This window comes from Sciurus vulgaris (genome assembly GCF_902686455.1).
Source record: "Sciurus vulgaris genome assembly, contig: HiC_scaffold_593_arrow_ctg1, whole genome shotgun sequence".
In the NCBI taxonomy this organism is placed as follows: domain Eukaryota; kingdom Metazoa; phylum Chordata; class Mammalia; order Rodentia; family Sciuridae; genus Sciurus; species Sciurus vulgaris.
The window spans coordinates 1,162,981-1,183,873 of record NW_027632429.1 but is presented as its reverse complement, the minus strand read 5'-3'; the positions used below and the strand labels follow the sequence as shown (position 1 = coordinate 1,183,873).

General features: G+C 34.3%; 1 pseudogene across 1 annotated transcript; it reads left to right on the top strand.

Annotated features, from left to right (window-relative positions):
• Positions 1 to 202: 202 nt before the first annotated feature.
• Positions 203 to 1,969, top strand: LOC306652609 (RWD domain-containing protein 1-like; annotated as a pseudogene). Its single transcript, XR_013766754.1, has 2 exons — positions 203 to 431; positions 1,154 to 1,969. The product of XR_013766754.1 is annotated as an RWD domain-containing protein 1-like (transcript).
• The last annotated feature ends 18,924 nt before the right edge of the window (positions 1,970 to 20,893 follow it).

Here is a 20,893-nt window from a genome sequence, read left to right as displayed (position 1 = left end):
GTCTTAGTAACTCTAGACTGAATAATTAGAAAGAAGATATTAAAGGGATACAAATTGGAAATTTTCCCTGTTTGATAAGTACATGATTCTAGATTTAGAAGATCCAAAAAACTCCACCAGAAAACTAGAACTCATGAAGAAATTCAGAAAAGTAATATGATATAAAAATAAACACCTATAAATCAATTATAGGGCGACGCGGGGTTGTGGCTCAGCAGGCCCGGCCTGGCTTTGGTCTGCGGGACTTCCAGCCGGAGACTCTGCGCCTGCGCCCACCGGACAACCGGCGCGGCCGCGGTTTGAGCGGCAGCGCGCTCCCTGGTATAGGGGCGACCCATGGGTAGCAGCGAGGGCCACGATGATAGATTACGGCGAAGAGCAGCGCAATGAGCTGGAGGCTCTCCAGTCCATCTACCCCGATTCCTTCACAGGTGCCTTTGCGGCCGCGAGCCCGCAGCTGCCTCGAGGATGAGGATGAGTGGGACGGGGCAGGATCTGCTTCAGGCCTCGGTCTCCGGGTCTGGGGTGGAGAAGGGATCATGGGTCCGCGTGGCCACTTCGCCCGCCACTCACCTCAAGTTTTTCAGCCACTTTGCCAGGAATTTAATGGCTATTTCCCCTTTTCCGCTTGTTCACTGAGATCTGAAAGTTCGGGTGAGGTTTGTGAGGACCCTGGAGACTGTCAGGCCTGGAACTGGGTCGAGAGCACGTTGCTTTCCATGTAACCTATATCCACCCAAGATTCAGTGAAATACGCCAAAAGATACTCCAAATGAAATTATTTTTCCAGAACCACAAAGGTGTGAGTTTTAGTGTATTCACCCCTAACTCGATAGAAGTTGTTTTTCATTGGATGATGTGTGAAAATTTGTGGGATTCCGAGTGCTCTTCTTAGAGTAACGTAGGATCAGTGTTGACAGTAGCATAGTCCCTGGACTTTGTCGACCTTTTTTCTTAAAAAAAGAAAGAAAAAGAAAAAAGAAAAACACACCTCCCGCCTCCCTGACATTCTTCAAAGTGCCTCGTGAATGATGTGGCCCGAATTTCTGTTCCGCTGTAGTTTCATAGGTTATTAGGTTGGTATGGATACTAGACATTATCTAGTCTGAGACTTTTTTCTTGCTACAAGCAAGATAATGGAGGCTCAGGAAAGTATTATTAGAAAATCCACCCAGTTTCACCATTACTGTGACATCTGAGGCTGGAGAAAATGATGAAACTGTTCAGACTACTCTCAAGTTTACATACAGTGAAAAATACCCAGATGAAGCTCCCCTTTATGAAATATTCTCCCAGGAAAACCTAGAAGATGATGTCTCAGACATTTTAAAATTATTAGCAGTACAGGCTGAAGAAAATCTTGGTATGGTGATGATCTTTACTCTAGTGGCAGCTGTGCAAGAAAAATTAAATGAAATAGTAGATCAGATAAAAACTAGAAGAGAAGAAGAAAAGAAACAAAAAGAAAGAAGCAGAAGAAGCAGAAAAGCAATTATGCCATGGCACTCCTGTTACAATAGAGAATTTCTTAAGTTGGAAGGCCAAGTTTGATGCAGAACTTTTGGAAATTAAAAAGAAATGGATGAAAGAAGAAGAGCAAGCAGGAAAAAATAAATTAAGTGGGAAACAGCTGTTTGAAACAGATCATAATCTTGACACATCTGATATCCAGTTCTTGGAGGATGCTGGAAACAATGTGGAGGTAGATGAGTCTTTGTTCCAGGAAATGGATGACTTGGAGCTGGAGGATGATGGAGATGATCCAGACTACAATCCCGCTGACCCAGGAAGTGACTCCACAGACTAATGGACTGTCCCCATCTACAGAGAAGCTTGACTGCCACAGCATCTGTGGCTATGCCTAGAGGGTTTTGATTTTCCTTTCTTTTTTTCTAAGAAAAAAATAATTTTCAGGAGAATATTCTTCTGATCACTTTCATCATTGAACTTAATAAACTGACCTTAAAGTTTCAAAAAATAAAATAAAATAAAATAAATCAATTATATTCCTAACAGATGAATAAACTGAAATAGAAATTAAAGAAACTATCAGAGTCATAATAGCCTAAAAATATTTGGCAATATATCTATCAAAAGATGTGAAAGATTACTACAATGAAAATAACACAATAAAGGAAGAAATCTAAGAATACCTTAGAAGAGAGAAAGATTACCCACTCATTTCTTGGAAAGGCAAATTCACATTAGCAAATGGTCATAAAACAAAACTTGCTATACAGATAAATTGCAATTCCAATTAATATTCCTATGACACTTTTACAGACTCAGAAAATACAGCCATGATATTCCTTTCAAAAAATACGGTGTTCTTAATGGTTATATCAATACTCAGCAAGAAAATGAAGCAGAAGGTATCACAATACCAAACCTTAAATTGTAATACAGAGGTATTGTATCACAAACATATTGGTACTGGAACAAATGCAGACATGAATACCAATGGTACATAATAGAAGACATGGAGACACACACAAAAATACAATTATCTCATATTAAACAGAGGCACCATAAATACAGTGAAGAAAATATAGCCTCTTCAATAAATGGTACAGAAAAACTGGATATCCATATGTAAGAAAATGAAATTAGACACCTATCTCTCAATCTGTGTAAAATTCAATTCTACATGATCAAGTACCTAAGTATCACAGAAAACACCCTGCCCCAAATAAAAAAATATATACACCTAAATCTATGTCATATCATTTTAGGAACTGATTTCCCCAACCAGACTCAAAAAGAACAAAATAATAAAATAAGAAATCAAAAAATGGGATTGTATTAAACTACAATACTTATTCACAGAAAGGAAACAATCAATAACATAAATTGAGATTCTATAGAATGGGAGGGTCTGTGCCACCTGCACCTCAGATACACCATTACTCTCCAAGATGTATAAAGATTTGCAAAAACTTAACATCCCCAAAACAAATAACCAAAACATTAAATGGGCAAAGGATATGTACAGAACCTTCACTGAAAAGGAAATGCAAATGGTCAAGAAATATATTTAAAAAGTACAACATTCTTAGCAATTTGAAAAATGTAAATTAAAACTACATAGATTTTATCCAGCTACAGTTGCAGTGGCAAAAATAAAGAATACAAGTAACAATAAATGTTGGTGAGGATGTGGGGGGAAAGGTACACACATACCATGTGGGGGAGAATACAAATTGGTACGATCAATATGAAAAGCATATAGATTCCTCAGAAAACTTAGGATAAAACTACCATTTGACCTTATTTTCTCACTCATTAACATATAACAAAAGGACTTAAAATCAACACACTGTAGTGATGTGGCAAAGTTTATAGCAACTCATTTCACAATAGCCAAGCTATGAAACCAATTTAGATGTTCTTCAATAGATGAATGGTTAAAGAAAATATATTAAATTTTACCAATGTATAATTGCTCAGCCATTAAAAAAATAAAATTATGACATTGGTTGTAAGTAAATGGAAATGTAGGTTACAATGCTAAGGAAAATTAATCATTCCTACATCAGCAAAGGGTGAATATTTTCTCTGCTATGTGGGTGCTGATTCACAATAGGTGGGAAGGGAGAGGTGTAAGTTCACCAGATTGTACAAGCGGGTTGGGGCATAGAAATGGGAAGATTATGCAATGAGTGGCACATTATTATTCTATATTCATACATGAATACAGTACCATTATAATACCATGTAGTATACAGTCATAGAAATGGGAAGTTATATTCCACTTGTGTATATGTCAAAATACATTCTGCAGTCATGTGTAACTAAAAAGAACAAAAAAGGAATAACATTAAAAAGCTCAAAAAGAGAGTAAGTGAGAAAAAAAGTGTGTGTGTTTGTGTGTGTGTGTGTGTAGCAGTCCTTGAATCAATCAGTAGAAATTCAAACAGAACAAAAAAAAAATTAAGAAAGAGCAAAATGAAACAAGATCAAGAAAAGGAAAATCTTGGTGAAAAGCTGATAAAGAAATGGAGTCCTTTTCACTATGGTGGACAGAATAGTCAGTGAATAAATATGTTTTTTTCTCTGTGCTCAAGTGATTTTCTTATTTCTTCTTGAGCGATGAACTAAGGCAGGGTGTTTGAACAATGTTTTGTGGAGTCCTTTTTTTATATTGTGTTATTTGACAAATTGACACTTGGGGATTAAGACTTCCAAACTTCTATTTTTGAGAGATTGTTGTGGGCAGGGCATCCTGAAAACCCTCTGGTGGAGCAGCTGGTTAAGACCTGCAGGATTGACATTAAACAAGCATGCCAGGACAACTGGGCTATTGCTTGGCAGGTAAGCAGCAAGATTGATGAGGTGGTACAACAGATTTTAAGTCGGCCAAGCTGGCAGAGTTTGGTTTGGCAAGGCATTGAAGAGGTAAGCTGGTCAGTCTGCAAAGCAAAAGAGCTGGCTGGGTCATGTAGGCTAGTCCGCACAGTGGGTGTCCAAGCAGCCTGGGCTGAAGCTGCCTGGAAGATGCTTATTTATGTCTGACAGGCTACCTGACTTGTCCAGATGGTTCAGTGCCCAGTGATGGGCCTTGAAGGCTGGTGGTGTAGCAGTATGCTTGTTCAGGTAGGCCTTGTGGAAGTGGATGCCTAGTAGTTTGGGCTGTGGGCTGGCAGTGGAACTGGTGTCTCACTATGTGGGATAGTGGGTTTATCAGGAGGTTGAGGTGTTAGAAGACTGGGCATTGTGAGTTCAAGAGGACAAAGTGGTTTCTAGAATGGTTCAGAACTGGGCATTTGCCAGGATTTTTGCTCAGGCAAGTTGAAGGCTAATTCTCTCAATACCACAAATTCAACTTTCTAACCTGCTGCAGCTGTGTTTGATCCTATGAGCTGCAGGACACACAAGGTAGAGAAGAATTGGGTTCTCTCTAGCCTATCCAAGCTGCATTCCCCCAGGCAAAAGGTTCTCCATTTATGATTTTCCACAGGTTTTTTTCTTTTTTTGACAATGTTAATTGTTTATCTCAGATAGGTTCATTCAGACCTAGCACTGAACTAATGAATCTGGGTTTCCAGTTCACATTTGTGCCACTGAGCTGTATTCAAAAAATGGTTTCTGAAATTCTTCTCTGTAGAGAATTGATAACTGCAGTGTTATTTTTTAAACATACATTTCATTGAGTTGAATAATATGGCAGGTTTCTACTTTAGTCTCAGAATTTTTTACTCTAAACCTAGGGAAGAGGTACTATTTCAGTCACTTGAATTCTAGATACCTGAGCTAGGAGAAATGCTGTCTCACTCTAACCAGCCATCTTGTTATTTCTCCATTAAATTTTTAACATGATAAATTAAGTCATTTCGAGGACTTCCATTTGTTTCTTTTTCAGAATCTTTCTCTGTTGAAATAAACTTTCACTTCCTCTGTTTTATAATTTCACTCCTTACAGCTTCTTTTAGCTCATGGATCATTTTAACTACAAGATTTCTTCTTTTTTATTCTGAAATGTTCTGCATTGTGGTATCAGGAGACTAATTTTCCTGAAGGCCTATGGATTGTCCAGAATGGTTTGCTCCCTTGCATTTTCAGTTGCTTACATGTCTGATCAAATATACTCATTCTTCATTTTAAAAAGGGATTTTTTGTACTTATTTTCTTTTAAGGGCACTGGTTTGAGCAAATACCAAGTTATTGATGCTTAAACTCAATATGTGGTCCTTGCTGATACCAGTAACAGCAACAGTGTGAGATCAGTCACTGAATCTTGTTTAATACAGTTATGTGTCAATCAATGTAGTATTCAACCTTAATAGAAGTGAAAAATGTGTTGATATTGTTCTCCAAATTTCCTATAATTCAGATACAAGCTTGAAGTAGAGTTCTGAAACAAACAGAAAAATTAGTCATTAAATAGAGTCAATTTGATGTAATATTACATGAGAACAAAAATGGGCTGGAAAGGTGGAGCAAAATAAATTAAGAAACAAAAGATAGCCCACATAAAGAAATAACACCCACCCAAGTATAAGGAATAAAATTAATAGGGGTTATGTGCTGTAGAAGTTAATTTATTAAAAGGGAAAATATGCATTAATTGGAACAAGTACAAAATAGGAGTAGGAAAAAAGAGGGAGAATTATTACCATTAATGCTTTAAAATACTAGAAATAAAACACTCAAATGTATTCAAAGTGCCATGTTGGTTATTAGGGTAATGAAATGAAAATTAAAATAAATAATTTAAATGATCAAAGTTGATGTTAGAAGTCCTCCAAACTTTCTCAGTGAATCTTTGTAATCGATCAATGACATGGCGCATCAGTAAGTTTAAGTCCATTCCTTACTGTTTAAGTATAAAGCCTCATGATGATAATGTGCTGCTAATTTCTGAAATTTTAACATAATCAATTTATTTATATCAAATCAATTAACCTTATTAAATATATTTATAACAACTAAGGTACTTTGGTTAACCAGCACCTGAAACTGATGTTTATTTGTTAAGGCAAAACAGCACTTTAAGATTTAGTTGAGATGTTCTGAAAATTAAATCTACAGGTATGACAATCAAAACTTTCAAGTAATGAGGAATTGAGGAAAGACAACCTTAATAAATTTGTAAACTTAAGATTGATAAAGAAAATGTAGCTCTTATGTCCATCCTCTCTAATGCTTACCTAAATCTGGAAAGGCATATTTAGCAATTATCTCATTCCTATATCTTTATTTTCAATTTTGAAATTGTCACCACATATTGTGCAACATGCATGCAGAGGTGTTTACTTCTTGCTTTGTCCTGAAGGCCATGTAGTGAAATAAGGATCTCACTTGGTTTATCCAATCTACATGCGCACACATGGAGTGGGAAGGTAGAGAAACTTTCCAGTGAAAGATAAACCGCTGGGTAGATTAATGCTAATGCCACTGCATACAACTCACTTGCTGATTGTAGAGCTGTTAAGGACAAAATAATTTTGCTTCTCACTTTGAGTTCAACTTACATCTCCTTAAGTGTGTATCTAATTTAGTGTGGCTTTTAACCTCAGGATAATCATCTTAAACCTACAGTCCAGATACTGAGCTTCACATCATTCAAGTTATTTATATACAATGTCAATGACAAACTTCATTTTTGTAAAATATTTTCTTCCTCATTTCGAGGGGGAAAAAGAAGAAAATGAATATTAAACAAATATCACAATTTACTACTTACAATAATTATATCATATTAAGGGGAAATGGTTAATCAAAGTGTGATACATAATTTGTATTTAAGTATATGGTGTTAAATATTAAATTTTTAAACTTGGTTAACAATGTTTTGGTGGTCTTGATTGCAAGTTAGGCAATAACATAAATTAAAAATTGTTGAAAGTGCACCCAATTCAATAGGCCTTTCTGGCTACTATGAGGTAAACCACATTCCTCTATCACACTGTTCTAATATAATGTTATGCCAACTGAGGACCCAGGAAAAGGGAATCAGCTGACCATGTGATGAGTCAAAATTAATTTTCAATTCTTTCAGTTTTTTCTCACTGGGGTTGTATATATAAATGTATTGGAGAAAGCTAGAAAATGGTTACATGGATATTATTTGGATTGATTTTTTTCAAATAATTGTGAAACTATTCTTTCAAAATGACATGAGTAAAAACAGCTATTTGTATGAAAGCAGTATTACAACAAGGAGAAAGTGGGATATACAGAGTAGAAAGGAGTTAATATGAGATTGTGAACTTGAGTCTGTGCCCTGTGATTGAAAATTTTCTGGTCAATTTCCCACACACATCCCATTTTGTCAACTATCTCATTAAGTTTACCCTGTGTTCATGGGGAGATCTCTGTGCTGAGGAATTTTGCCCTCTTCTTGAAAGTACCTTGCCTCAATGTCCCTGCCTAGAGGTCTCAGTGTTATCTCCTCTTCCCTGAATTCCTGTTCTATGTGGGAAAGAAAATTGAAGTCAGCATGTGTTGGACTAGCACCTTCTACTGAGACTCAGATCCCACCTTTAAAGCTGCCTAAACATGTCCATTCATAAGAATTTGCTTGCACACAGGATACAGAGGATGCACATATTGTTGCTGAGGAAATGTCTCCTCCTCCCTGAGTCCAGGCCACAGTCATGATACATGAATCAGTAGCAACCTGTTAAAACTTCTTGAACAATGAGAAGTAAATACCAAAATTAACAGCAAGAAATACAAGTTAATACAAGGCAATATCTGGGATCTGTGACAACAAATACATATTTGATTCATCAATAGTCTTATTCAGTCATTGTTACCAGTGATGGGAAATAGTCTCACCATTATTTAGCCATTTAAAAAGGCAAATTTCACATTTGAATTTCTAAAGTAAATGTAAAACATGGTATAATAATAGTTTTGTGATTGGATATTACTGAAATTGGATATTTTTATCTGATATTTATAGAAGTATACAGAACTATGGAAGTTGATCCATAATTTAAAGATGATCTATAGTCATAAAATCATTGATTATTTTGAGCTCAATTTTTCTTCTAGGATATTATGAAAAGAAAGGATGTAGACCATAGTTGTTATTAAGAAACTAAGCCTTGAACATTCATATACTCAATTGTGGAAATTTATCAGGAAATGAGAGATTAATGTAGGGAGTGCAGATGAATCTACACAGAAATAATTTTGAACATATTGACCATGAAAATACATGGATGTTTTGTTTTTTTGAATGAGTGTGTCAGTCCAGCTCTTGAAATTTGTACTACTTTGAGCCTATTTGAAGCTGCTAGTACACTCATATCCTCCTCAGAACTTAATGTATTTTCTGCTCGTTCATTCTTTCATATTGTTCACAGGTATTCATATGTAGCTCTTATAATAATAATTTCATCCCCTCAATTTATATCATGTTCATACTTCATCTCATGTTCACTTTCTCCATAGTCAACTTCTCTGAGAAAGTAAATAAAAGAGATGTGAATTTTCCTTCGTGTTTATATACATTTTTCTATCCATTTACATACAGCAAGAGTCTGATATGTGGCACATTCCATGAACATGCACAATTTCTGCATGCACACAAAATAAAATGATTTCAATTTCTAAAATGCTTGAATATTTATTAATATTTTATTTGACTTTTTACCCAGGCAGCGCAGTAACATAGTTTTATTTATCATATATACATGTAGTGTAACTTCCTCTAATTTGTATCCCATTGTTTTGACAGTACACTATGTGAAGTTTCACTGATAGTTTATTCATATGTGAACATAGAAAAATTAATTATTTAATGCCAATATATATTTATTGTGTCAATTCATGTTATGCATGGTATTTGCATAATGTGCCATATGTAAATGGAGCAAAGACTGTGAGATATCTCCTTTTGAACTGCACATACTAACATATTATATTTATCAAACTCTTTTGTACATGACTCTCATAATATGATTCAATTTTATGCACTGGTAAATGTATAGAGGTGACATTCAACAATGCCAGGCATGACCATACAAATATATGTACATTTCATTACATTTGATTTTCCTGCTGACTCGATTACTATTAACTCAGTGATGCCTAAAAAGTTCTAATAATGACTAATTTTTCTTCAATCCCAGTCCATGAATTATGAATTATACAATGGAGGAAACACCATTCCACCTGCATATGGCCGCTAAATTTTAACTTAGTTAAAATTAAGTTTCTTTATAATGGTTACTATTTGTCTGGTTTTTCTTTTTTTTTTTTTTCCTGAGAGCCTAATAATATGAACTTGTGTGTAATCAATTGAACAATTACAATAAATGTAAATGTGTCTTTCCCTACCGTTTTTTATGTGTGTTTGATGTGTGTATCATATAGATACACATGCATTCAAGTAGATGTATGAGGTTTGCATGCCTCTGATGATTATACAAATATTTCAAAGTGTATTAATTTTATGGAAGGTGAAGGAAGATGGAAATATAAAAAAATTACATAAGCCAAAAACATTCTTGGAAATAGCAGATATACTCAGAAACATTTTTGTGAATATCAGATTCTCCTTAGAAATATGAACCATGATTTAGAATATTAGGGTTGACTCCTATCTGTCCACTATGGAAAAATATTCCATCTAACACCACTGAACAATGCTTCTGTCTCACAAGAATAATGAATGTATTGTTAATGTCCATGTTGACAGCCACTGTATATTCCCATAAAGAGCTAAATTTCTTCTCACTTTGGCCATCATGGAAAATCAGTGTTTTGTGTCTTTCATATGTATCCTGTTTTCCTTTATATTGCAAAATGAAGTCTGATACTTTCTATCTTACAAAATAATTAGTTTTACTCCTGTATGAATAAACTCCATGTGATTTACATTCATAGAGAATTCATGAGTATGTGATACACTGAGAAATAAGAGAAAAGGCCAAAAGCAGATGGATCTATGAAGAAGTAATTGTAAATATATTACCTATAAAATTATTGATGCAGTGCATTCTTTGGGTGTGCGAAGTTCAGTTTTGAAAGTTCTATCATTATTAGTCTGTTGCATTTCTAAGTATACTCACACCTTTCTGGCAAATCAAGATGTCTGCTTGCTCATGCTGTCATATTGCTCACAGGTGTTTGTATGTTTCTCTTGTGATACACTGCCCACAACAGCCCACCACTTGTGCACACCTCTAAATAACATTCTTTGGGGGAGTAATGGTGTCAGAACTCAAGGGTATTTGGCCACTGAGCTACTTCTTCAGCTCTATTTTTTTTTATGTAGAGACAGGGTCTTACTGAGTTGCTTACTACCTCACTTTAGCTGAGACTGGCCTTGAACTCAAGATCATACTTCTGCAGTCTCACAAGCTTCTGGGATTACAGGCTGTGCTCAGCAAGAATGTTTTAGAGTTTGGTCATGCCTAAAAAAATTAAATATAAAATATATGGTTCTTGTAGGTGTTCATGAGTGTTTTTCTATTCCTACCAACAAAGTAAGACTCTAATACATGAATTCTTAAATGGACATTCATGATTTCCATCTGCATGAATAATAAACAGATTCCTACTTCTAATATAGAGCAATATTTATTATGTCAATACATGCTATGGATGACTGTATTTGCACATTTTAATGGAGAAGAGGCTGTTATTTCAATTCAACCCTGGCAAAAAAGTGAGTTACATTTAAAAACTTACTTGCAGTTAGCTCTGATCATGTGAAAAAGATGCATAAAAATAAAAATTCAAAATAATGTTTGCCAATGCCAGGTATGACCATAAAATATTTCACATTTTTTTGCATTCTTTTCATTTCTTTTCTTTTTTCTTTTTTTTTACATTTCAACTTATTGTACACAAATAAGATACAATTACCATTTCTCAGGTTTTATAGGAAGTAGACTCACACCATTTGCAATATCATACATGTATTATTTTTCCTTACCCCAACTCCCTATCACCACTCATGTTTTCTGTATAGTCCATCTTTTCTCTTTTCTTGCCACTCTCCCAAACCTGAAATTTATCATCATTCACTCCTCAGAGAAATCATTTGGCCTTTAGATATTTGGATTGACTAATCTCACTTAGCATGATATTCTCCAAATGCATCCATTTACCTTCAAATGCCATAATTTTATTCTTCTTTATGGCTGAATAACATTCCACTGTGTATGTATACCTATATTTCTTTCCCCACACATCTACTGAAGGGTGTCTGGTTTGGTTGCACAATCTAGCTATAGTGAATTGAGCTGATATAAAAAATGATGTCATTGTATCACTGCAGTATGCTGATTTTAAGTCCTTTGGGTATAGGCCAAAGAAGTGGCATAATTGGAACAAATGATGGTTCCATTCCAAGCTTCTGAGAAATCTCCACACTGTTATTCAGAGTGATCGCACCACTTTGCAACCCTGTCAGCAATGTATAAGTGTACCCTTTTTCCCACATCCTGGCCAACATCTATTATTGCTTGTATTATTGATAATTGCCATTCTAATTAGGGTGAGATAAAATATTAGGATAGTTTTGATTTGTATTTTTCTTATTACTAGAGATGTTGAATATTTTTTCATATATCTGTTGATTGCTTGTAGATCTCCTGTGAAGTGTCTGCTCATTTCCTTAGTCCATTAATTAAATGGTTATTTGTATTCCTGGTGTAAGGTTTTTTGCTTTCTTTATAATTCTGGAGATTAGTGCTCTATTTCAAGAGTGTTTGACGAAGATTTTTCTCCCACACTGTAAGCTCTGTTTTCACATTGTTAACTGTTTTCTATGCTGAGAAATTGCTTTTTAATTTGAATCTATCTCAATTATTGATTACTGCTTTTATTTCTTTTGCTTTGGGAGATGTGTTAAAGAATTCTGGTCCTAAGCTGACATGATGAAGATAGGGACTACATTCTCTTCTATTAGATGCAGGGTCTCTGGTCTAATTCCTAAGTCCTTGATCCATTTTGAGTTGGGTTTTGTGCAGGGTGAGAGATACGGGTTTAATTTCATTTTGCTGCAGATTCCAGTTTTCCCAGCATCATTTGGTGAAGAGGCTATCTTTTCTCCATTGTATATTTTGGCATCTTTGTCTAGGAAAATCTATTTATGTGGGTTTTTCTCTGTGTCTTCTATTCTGTACCTTTGGTCTATTTGTCTATTTTGGTGGCAATACCATGCCATTTTTGTTACTATTGCTTTGTAGTTAAGTTAGAGGTCTTGTATTGTTATACCACCTACTTCAGTATTCTTGCTAAGGATTGCTTTATTGATTTTGTGTCTCTTATTCTTTCAAATGAATTTTGTGATTGCTTTCTCTATTTCTATGTTGTATATCATTGAGATTTTAATTCAAATTGCATTGAATATGTATAATACTTTTGGTAGTATGTCCATTTTGATAATATTAATTCTGTCTACTCATGAGCATGGGAGATCTTTCCATCTTCTATGGTTTACTTGAATTTCTTTCTTTAGTGTTCCATAGGTCTCAATGTAGACCTATTTCATCTTATTTGTTTTAATCATTCCCAAGTAATATTTTTTGAGGCTATAGTGAATGAGGTAGTTTTCTTAATTTCTCTTTCAGAGGATTAATCACTTATGAATAAAAATGAGTAGATTTATGAACATTGATCTTACATCTTCCCACTTTGTTGAATTTATTTATGAGTTCTAGAAGATTTCTGGTGGAATTTTTTAGCTCATCTAAATACAGAATCATGTCATCAGCAAATAGAGATATTTTGAGTTCTTTTCCCATTTGCATACCTTTAATTTTTTGGTCTAATTTCTCTGGCTATAATTTCATGGAGGATATTCAATAGAACAGGAGAAAGTGGGCATCCCTGCCTTGTTTCTAGTTTTTCTCCATTTAGAATGATGTTGGTCATGGATATAGCATGGATAGCATTTACAATGATAAGGTATGTTTCTAATATCCCTATTTCTTCTAATATTTTTTCCAATGTTTTGAGCATGAAGACGTGCTGTATCTAGTTGTCTGGGATATTGTCCAACCATGGTTGTCTAGAAAGAATAATGATACTGATTAAAAGATTTTCTTCCATACCATTCCATTAATCATCAATTACAGAATTTAGGACACCTGTCATTTCCACCTGCTTCTCTTTTCTGAGTTGCAATTTATGAATAAATGTCCTCATGCTAACTATTTTTCCCCAGCCCCAACAATGTAATTATTGTGTAAATTTTTTAAATGTCAAGTAATGTCAATTTGTACCTAATAATTTGAATATTATGGGAGATATTAATTTGTATCTTTCTTGTGTCAACTTAATATGTCTGCTTTGTATGTACCCATGTGGATATGAAAGTTTTTAAGGGATGGACATATCTCAGCCTATACTCGGTAGAATCTGGGTATGTATTGATTTGATCAAAGGCGTCTGAAGAAAACATTTTTCTCCAGGCCTCTCCAAATGATCATAAGAAAACAAAGAAGCCTAAAAGTTCATTGAAAATACAAGATTGTTTTGGAAATTTTTGTTGGAAATGTCAGATTGTCCTCAGAAATCTGAACCATAATTTGGAATATTAAAATTAGCTGCAATTTGCTTTTACCATCACTGACAAATGATCTTATCTCATGGAAGCAATTTCTTTAGAGTAAAACTATATATTTACAAACACTATTAACTTCATATAAAACAGAGTATTTCATCATTTTAGACATTATGGTAAAACAGTGTGCCATTTTTGATATTGAATATGGTTTCTCACTTTTTATCTTAGAGTTTGAAACAAAATACTATTATTTATGAATGAGTTTATAAATACTACATGACATTATACTTAACCCTGTACAACCAGTTTTAAAGTGTTTAATTTTTTTGTTCAGTGATTTCCATATTTTCAAGTGGCACTTTCTTTTTTATTTCAAATTTTTATTTTATTGTTCCTTTTTAATTTATACCCAACACAAGAATACCTTTTGACAAGATTATAAGATTCTTGAATGTATTTTAGTCTAATTAAGATTGAAAGAAATCTACTGGAATTAGAAAATTGACAACATTGTTCATTTCCCCTATTAGAAAGAATACTAATAAAATAAATTGACAGATGCACAAATGACTGTTTAGGTGCCCTGATCCCAATGTCAAAGAGAGAAGATCTGCATCCTCTGAATGTTTTCTTTACTCTATAGAAAAACTGAATCCTCAGGAAGAACACAGGATATAGGGGAAAATAAAAACCTTTCTACATCTTCCTTTTTAAGTTACTTCTCTTGTTCTTTTATCCCTCTCTCTTTCTTCATTCTTCTACTAACTGGAAATGATGCCTCTTCCTTTTTAGAAAGCAGTTGCTCATTTTGTTAGACCCTTGAAACTTGCCAACACACACCTTTGACTTCATTGCAGGCTGAAGAAGAAATGGGTCACTATTGTTTTTTTTTTTTTTTTAAATGGTCTAAATCCTTGAAGAGTTTCTCTTAGAAACTCAACTCTTCAAAAGTTACTGATAATGGCTAAAAATAAAATATGTACCAGAAAAAAACAACAAACAAAATTGAGCAAGGCAATCTACACCATCAGGGCCAATATGAGAAGTGCTATCACTACAGCCTAAGCTGTGTACTATGACCTGTTTAATACATCAAATAGATTAAGGACCTATCTAATGTTGGCAATACTGCAGCATTGCTAAAATACATCATCTAAGATGACACTATTTATACATTGGATTTTCTATCATTAACTTGAACATTCATACATTGCATGTATTACCAAAATTAGATATAGAGTTGATTAAAAAATAAAATCCTTCTATGCATCTATGGAGACTGCATTACTAAATCACTCAATGGTAAGGATGTGGCAGTACCAGAAAGTCATGGTCAACACCATTATTGACTCATAGACAAGGTAAAGACTATATCTCATGAATACTATTTATAATGCATAGAAGTCTAGGTAGAAGGCCTAAGATTGTAGGTGTGGATTTGAGAACATCACATACATCCATACACTCTTAGCAGTTGAATTTTCCCTGCTGCTGGTGAAAGTATGCTATATCTTCACAGTTACTCATCTCTTCTGACACTTTTACTCACCACTTCCACATTGGGGAAAACAAGAAAACAACCTCACCACACACCTATTTTTTCTCAGGAATTCTGTTGTTGTCAAGCCCATATATCTCACTCTATTGGATTCTTAACTTGAACCCAGTCTGTCTAATGAAAAGAGTTTTATTTAATTTAAAACTACTCTAAATTCTCCATGTCTTTTTGTGTTCACATGTTTTTAACATTAACTTTAATTTTCATCATAGTATAGACTACTTCATTCTCATTTACCTCCAATGGATTCTTCTGGATGTTCTATCATTTATCATGGACACTGAATAAAAGATCTTTTATCAATAATACATCAGCTTTGTAATTCATTTAAAAATGTGAAAGTCAAGAGCAAATATGATTGTGAATGTATCAAATTGGTAAAAATGGGAGGATAAATCTATATCCAATGATTATCTGGCTAAAACAGCATGAAGATACTGAATGAAAAAAAATATTGATTTGTGTGAATATAATGGAGAAAAATAATGTAAAATTTTATAATACAAAAAATAAGTAACCTACTACTCTATAATATCATTTTATAAAGATCCATTTACAAGTAGGATAGCCTAGCATTACATATTCTGAGAAAGTTTTTTGATTTTAAGACTCCAACTGTAAAAACTGTATCAACACATTTTGGTTGTGTTCGGTTGTTGATTGGTATTGAATTAATTGCCAAGCATAGGAGTCAGTGGTAATAAAATATACCATGTGAAGGAGCATCAGGAGAGACCCAGGGATAAGGAATCAAAAATAAGATAAGACTGAGTACAATAATTTTGAATTTTCATAAACTAACTTCTATACAACACTGTCTATTAATAACTCAATCATTTTAAATTTTTTAAAAGAACAAAAATTATATTTTACCCCAAAATTATTGACTCCATTAGGTTAAGATCCATGTGAAAGAGTGGTTCTTATTTGACTGACTTCATACTGCTTCAACAGAAATTCATTTATATTTTATCAGTTAATAAATGAAAGGTGTTTTAGAACTTGCTTTTAAAAGTCCACTACAGATCTTGGTACCTGAGCATCTGTCCTGCTGCTTTCTGAAGTTTCAAACTGAGAATTTTTCTATATCCCCTCAACTTATGGTCTGTAACTGTTGTTAATGTTCTCCACCCTCATCAGGCATCAGTAGAATATCTGCTTCCATGGTCAGACCTTCATGCTGGTCAACACCTTCTTATCTGCCATGTATAAAGTCCATTGTGATTACCTTGACTATAAACAGATAACTCAGAAAATGCCCATTTAAAATCCTTAATTACATCTTTGTGTGGTCAAGTTTATTTTTAAGATTAAATATTTTGTCTACATTATCTAAAGTTCTGTCTTCCAAGTGATCTAGTTTGTTGGTAATATTTTCCACTGAGCTTTTTATTTGGTTTACTGTTTTCTCCATTTCAAGTATTTCTGTTAGGTTTATTTTCAGAATCATTATTTGTTTGTTGAAATGATCTTTTGCTTCTTGATGTTGCTCTTTCAACTGTTTTTTAGAGTGATTGTTCATTGCCTGCATTTTCTCTCTTATATCATTCTTTGCTTTATGAGTCATTTTAATTAAGTATATTCTGAATTCCTTTTCTGACATTTCTTCTAACATGATGTCATTGGATTCTATTAATAAGGAATCTTTGTTTGGAACACTTTCTTTCCTTCTATATTCATGCTGTTCATGTTTCTTCCCCTCTGGCAGTGCAGATCTGGGGTGCTGCTGTTTCTCCCCCCATTGATTTATAGTGATCCTGCAGATTTCCAAAATCTCTCCTTTAATGAGGAGATCAATATTAGCATCACCCTGAACAGAAAATATGCAGCCGTAAACCAAATATCCCCATTTGAAGACTTTAACAATATTGTCATGATAAACAGAGGATGGATTCATTTATTATCTTTATATAACAAATAGATTTGCAATAAGGTCTATAATTTCTAGTGGTAGACAAAGAAGATGTGGAGGGGAGTAGGATTTGACTTTTAATGGAATAAAAAAGAGTATATAAAATAGTAGATCATAGGAAGACTGAAAGTGGAGTCACTAGAAGTTGGTTGCTAGCATGAGAAAAGGGAGAAAGATACTCTGAGGAAACAGGTAAACAAAAAGATAATAGAGAGTGAGAAAAATTAAGAAAAAATAACTGAAAAATTTTCAAAAAGAGAAAAATACTATATGGTAACAGTCATATCCTATTCAAACATCCCAGTCTTCAGTAGCCTGTTGCATGAGAGGTGCCTGACAGTGAGTTTCCAGTCTCCAGCAGACACGTCAGGATGGGATTAGTCCCACCTAAAAATTGCAGTTTCTGCTTCAAGGATCCAAGATGGTTGCACTGTCTTCCAAATGTGTTTGAAAATGGGGAGCTTCAGCATGGGTCATGGGCACCAAGGTCATATGGGGTACAGCTGGTCAGGTCTGGAGTCCTGGAGGTGGGGCATAGTCAGTTGGGACAGGGGATTTCTGGCCAGGGATCTGCAGATCCTTGCTGTTGTCCCAAAATGAGGGGAGCCACATGTATCCAAACCTGTGGGTTTGGTGACAGTGGACTTACAGGCAAAAGCAGGCATCTGGTGAACTGCTGGAGGTCTGTGGGTGGTCTGCAGTCTACCAGTGGACAATCAGAGGGTAGATCTTGGGTGTTGGGTGATGGGTAGGTGAAAGGCAGGCGGTGGGCAAGCAAGAGGCAGGAAATTGGGCAAATGCAGATGACAGGCAGAAGTCAGTGAGCAATCAGTTCTGAAAGTAGTCCATATGTTGGCAGACTGAAGGTGGTGGAGGTGGACAAATGTTGCAAAAGGTAGGGGATCCATGAGCAGCAAAGACTGCCTCAGAGTGAAACAGATTTTCCTCTACTTGAAACCAGAGTTATGGAGCAACTGGGAATGCAGCCTCCCTCTAGTCTGTCATCTTGGATCTCTCAGCCTAGATTTTATCTCTGCAAAGTCTCTTGCTATGCCAGGCCACAAATTCATATGTTCTAAGAATTAGAAGTTCTGTATTTAGTAGTGAATTGTCTGTCAGAGTAGAGGTTTCTCTCTTCATCATCCTATGCCAAAATAAAATTATAGTGCTTTAGGAAGAATTCTCCTCTGTTGAAATATAACATTTTGAGACTGCAAACTTGAAAGTGAACAAAAATGTGGAATAAATTAATACAGTAATATAAATAAATAAATAAAACAAAGCAGAACGAAAGACAAATTTACTTGAAATATAATGTTAATAAGGCATGAAATTGCAGTTACAACATGTTTTGTGTTTTACAACTCAAACAAATAATTTAATAAAGAAAAGCACCAAGACCATATTGCAACAACGTGAAAAAACAATCGTAGAAATTCAACTGGAAAGTAGACATAGTACAATGTGCATAACTGAATATATAACCAAAATAAAAACTGAAAGAAATAAAATTGAGCATAAAATTAATGTTTGGTAAACAATTTTAGATAAAATAAGATAAAAAATATAATTAATTCAAATGTAAGATTCTTTTTCCTCCTCCTCAAGGGACTGAACAAAGGGATGAACTGAAACACATCCCAAAATTTTGAATATTTTATAGAGAGACAGGGTCTTCCCAACTTTCTTTGAGCTTTGCTATGTTGCTGGGGCTGACTTTCCACTTGTTAACAATTCAAATGTAAACATTCTCAACATGAGTTAGAAATTATCACAAATTGTTATATCTAGTCCTACCTATAAGTAGGAGAAATGGGTACATAAATCAGATTCATTAAATTATAAACTTAAATATGCTTCTTTAATGTATATCAATTGTACATCAATAAAGCTTTTTAAATAAATGAGAAAAAGAAATCATTGTAAGTAAAGCAAAATTATTTTCCAAAAATTGAATTATAATATTTTTCACTACATATTGAAGTTAACAATTCATTAATTTGTTTGAAAAAATTAAATTGTCAGAAATATAACAGTGATATTGAACAATAAATGTTTAAAAACACTAGTGTATTTATATTTAAAATTCTCCATGTAATTAAGATAAAAAGGTTTATGAAAATGGTATGATTTTACATTTTTCATAGAAGTATAAATATAATACTGAGATTAGCAATGAAGATATTATCATATTTTAACCTCTTCTTCTGTGCACATTACTTGGTTTTTGTAACTATTTCTACTTTTCAAAACCCTTGAAAATTTACATTTTTTCTCTAATCACAATTTCCCATACTGCCCTCTCATTTTTTATATGTATGTAATTTTAGTGTCTATCCCAGTCATTTTCCACACTTAGAGACTTTTAAAGTGATTTTTTTAGTTTTGGGGATTTCTTGATTGATATCATTATTTTGGATGCATTTGCAAATATGGTTCATGGAAAAGAAATAATTAAAAATTGTGTTAGCTTTTAAAATCTTATAAGTATTCATGTATGGTCTTTGGGTTGGAAAAAACATTGGGAACACAGAATCATTTGAGATCAGATACACACAAATATATTCCTCCAAATTTCTGAGCAGAAAGTTTGAAGTTGAACAATAAATCCTACAATCTCCCAAAACAATAATTGATCTCAGGATGTAATGTGAGTTTTCAAGACAGGAGGAGTGTTGGGAACATGAGGTGGAAAGAGGCCTGTTGCCTCTGTTGGAGACTCTCAGAGCTCAGCACACTTTACCTGGATACTGTGTTTGGCACACTAATCACACTTAGGCCCATCATTATGGTAGCCTAGCCTCCCTTACATACTGAGCATATTCCTTTCCACTGGTTTTTCTTGCCAGTGACCTTTTAGTTCATTGGTTATTTTCCCTGCACATATTGTAAGCCCATTGGGTCTTACAACTCTCAGAGATATACTGCCCAGTGACTGCTTGATTATATAAGCATACCCATGTAACAATAAAGTTTATCAATTTCTCTGAAAATGATCTCTGAATGTCTTTCTTTGACTCCATCACTGCATCCTCCTCAGCTGTCTAGTGGTTTTGGCTGGACTGAGAGACACCACAGAGGAGCAAATAAAGCAAAGATCAAGAAACATTATGTAGAAATACCACAAAAATTGAGACAGTTCTGGAGCACCTTGTAAGACAGAGCAGGATAAAAGAAGAGCCTTCAGTGGTCATGTCAGACTAGGTCTTAAAAATCCTGACCACTAGTGGTCACGTGAAAAGGCATGGAGAGTGAAGTTCTCTGGTCACCTTCAATAAAATCAATATATAGGGTTGGGGAGATACCTCAGTTAGTAGAGTGCTTGTCTTGCATGCACTAGGCCCTGCATTCAATCCCCAACACCAAAACAGAAAATCAATATATATTCAATAAACTAGTGACTATGAGACATGAGAAACATATACACTTGTTCACATCTATGTGAAAAAAA